This window comes from Populus euphratica, unplaced genomic scaffold (assembly GCF_000495115.2).
Source record: "Populus euphratica unplaced genomic scaffold, PopEup_1.0 scaffold306.1, whole genome shotgun sequence".
NCBI lineage: Eukaryota > Viridiplantae > Streptophyta > Magnoliopsida > Malpighiales > Salicaceae > Populus > Populus euphratica.
In genome coordinates, this window is record NW_011500191.1 from 81,198 (window position 1) to 84,483 (window position 3,286).

The 3,286-nt window shown below is 38.5% G+C and overlaps 1 long non-coding RNA gene across 1 annotated transcript; it reads right to left on the reverse strand.

Annotated features, from left to right (window-relative positions):
• Positions 1 to 1,305: 1,305 nt before the first annotated feature.
• Positions 1,306 to 2,055, reverse strand: LOC105111702 (uncharacterized). The gene is made up of 2 exons (XR_839645.1): positions 1,518 to 2,055; positions 1,306 to 1,416 (listed from the first exon to the last, which is right to left on the reverse strand). It is a non-coding gene; the product is annotated as an uncharacterized LOC105111702 (long non-coding RNA).
• Positions 2,056 to 3,286: the final 1,231 nt, after the last annotated feature.

A 3,286-nucleotide genomic window follows, 5' to 3' on the forward strand; every position in this document is an offset into this window, starting at 1 on the left:
TTAACTTGTATTACGCAGAGCTGAATAGTGTATGGCAGGAAATTGATAAGCAACGACCGACTAAAATGATATGTGTTGTAGATCTTAGAATCAGACAAGAAATTCAAAAGGACCGTATCTATGACTTTCTTGCAGGTTTGGATGAAGTATTTGATTCAATACGCAGTGATCTCTTTCGTAAGAAATCTGTTCCAAGTATTGAAAAGTGCTTCAATACAATTCGACGGGAGGCTCAGCGACAAGTCACCATGCTAGGAGCAAAGAACACTGGTGAAGGATCATCAATTGCAATGATTTCCAAATCCACCACCGTTTCTAACTTGCACACTCTTCGAGCTATTAAGGAAACAGAAAAAGATAAGTTGCGTTGTAGCCATTGTAATGGAAGTCGTCATACCAGAGACACTTGTTTTGAGATTCATGGCTACCCTGACTGGTTTCTAGAAAAACAGAAGCAAAGTAAAACAAGAAGCAATAAACGACCAGTCCAAGTAAAATTAACCATTGCAACAAAACTTCCTTCTAGTTTTGTTGTCATGGCAATAAGCCAAAAAGACCACACTAAACTGGGTGAATTACTCTCCTTAGTGAAAACTGACCAGGCTTCAGTCATAAGTAAAACTAGAGTGGTTTTGTCAACATCCACGGTTCATGATATAGGTTGGATCATTGACTCGGGTGCCACAGACCATGTCGCACGTCAAAATCCATGTGGCGTCGGCCTTGTGATTTTTCTCTCTGTTATGTTTGATTTAATATTGTTGGATTCGTTGAGAGTCGCCACCTAGTATTTAATTGAAGGTAAGTAGAAAACCCGGTTGTACTGGTCTTGTCAAAGATTTCACGGGTAAGGGAATGGTTGTGGTTAGGGAAGGTATTAGCACCCCTAACGCACCCTACCTGAGATAAGCTGCTTTCGTACAAGTTTGTACTTCTACACCATGATCCAATCAAAATATTAAATGCTTCTTTATTCTCTACAATTTTATCATAAAAAAAATTCATAAAACAAATACAAACACACACATGCACTTTCCCTGTATTTTTCTTTTCTTTTCTTTTTCTTCTTTTTTTATTTACAAAATACAATTAAAATTCAAACTAAACAAATATTACATTAAACAATTTAAAAATTACAAAATAACCCCTTAAAAGTCCATAACAGTGTCGAGAAGCCCTTATGGACAACGTGAACAGTGCTCGTGAATAGTGCTCGTGAGCAGTGGCGGCGCATTGCTCCTTGGGCCGCCACCGCTGAAGGTGGCAGAACCGGTGGATCGGAAACCTCTTCGTCTTCTCTATCTATCCGTACAGGCGGTGACCTCCACCACTTCTCAAGAAAAGAGATCTGGCTGCCTTAAGGTTTGGCCTTCTTTCCCCTTCCAATCTTCTCCACCGAAGAAGATTTATGGTCACCTGAAATAGAAATAGAAAACAACACGACCGGAGAAGATTCATGGTCACTTGAAATAGAAAATAAAAACAACACAACAGCAATTGATTTTAATTATTTTTACAGGTTTGTTCTCGTTCTCCTCTTTTAGATCTGGTGGGTGTGGGAGACGAGGACCTAGTTCGATGGGGGGAAACCAGCCCGGGTTCGATCTAAAGGAGAAAGGAACGGCTGTGGGGCTGGCCTCCTATATCGGTTGGCGGCGGTGTGGCCTTGACTGTGAGGGAGATCAAAGAAGGGTTGTGTCGAGGAGAAAATCAGTGGCTGCTCTGGCCTTGGCTGTTTTTTTTAGAGTTGGAGGTTGGCTGGAAGGAGATAGGAATGAGGCTGTCTTGAAAGTTGAAAAATGTGAGGAACCGGGGGGAAAGATTGTAACAGCAAAGAGAGGGACGTATGGCTGGCCTTAGTTTGGGAGAAGAAGCTCCTGATTCAAAACCTCAAGGTCGGGGTCTCCCTTCAAATTTTTTTGATAGAGGTGGCTGGTTGTCTTTTGGAGGAGAAGGGGCTGCTGTTTGAGGGAGAAAAATTCAAGCAGGGAGGGGAGCGGCAGCCGGTTCTCCCAGGGAGAAGAAAAGGTTCCGTTTTTTTTGGGCTTTCCCTATTTTGTGTTTTTTTTGTCAAAATTGCCCCCTTTGCATGTTGAAGGCTGTTATTTCTAGGCAAAATGTTGCTTGGTTTTTAAAATTGATCCCTCAACTTTTTTTTGTTAAATTTTGATTTTTTATTTTATTTTTTTTTGTATTTTTTGAAAATAAGCAATATCAATATCGGCTCAATGAGGAAAATCAATGATTATAAAAATAATGCACTAAAATTTGAACGCGTTCCAAATATCTTTAAAAATTTAAATTCTTTTGAGATATTGAAAATGCTAAAAACGATGCAAATATATTTAAAAATGTATTTTTTTTAGATTTTCGTTATTTTTCTCTATTTTTTTGGATTTTCTAAAAAATTATCAAAACAAGGGTCAAAAATTGGAGAATAATCCAGAATTGAGTTATGACAGACCATATGACTTATAACAAATCATTATTCCAATACATGACTCCCCTGTCTAAAGAAAAACTCATGACAACCAATGGGGAGTCTACCCCAGTCATTAGAGTAGGATCAATTGTTCTCACTCCTAAATTTCACTACATAATTGTTTATTTGTCCCTACACTTTCAAATCATTTATTGTCTGTTAGTCAAATTACAGAAGAATTGGATTGTGTGGTATTAATGTTTCCCATGTTTTGCTTACTTTAGGATATCCGGACTCAAGCGATCATTAGACGTGGTACTAAGAGGAAGGGGTTACACTATGTAGATGACATTACTTCAAGTCATGTTCATCAAGTTTAGAGTCACAATGGTAATAATCACAAGAATATTTGGTTATGGCATCGTCGGCTAGGTCATGCATCCTTTGGCTACTTAAAAAAATTATTTCCTTCCCTCTTTGATGACATTCCGGATCCAAGTTCTTCTCTTAAGTGTAATGTTTGCATCTTGGCCAAGAGCCATCGAACCTCATATCCTGTAAACATGAATAAAAGAACAAAGCCTTTTGAATTGATCCACTCTGATATTTGGGGACCTACTCTAGTTACTTCCCAATCTGGAATTCGATGGTTTATTACATTTGTCGATGATTGCACCAAAATGGCTTGGTTATATACTATGCAACACAAGAGTAATGTGTGTAATATATTCCCATTTTTTTATCGCATGGTGTGCACTCAGTTCTCCCTACCGGTGAAGATTATTCGATCAGACAATGGTGGAGAATATCTTAACTCTGAACTCTGAACTCTTGAGTTTCTTTCAAAACAATGGTATTCTCCAT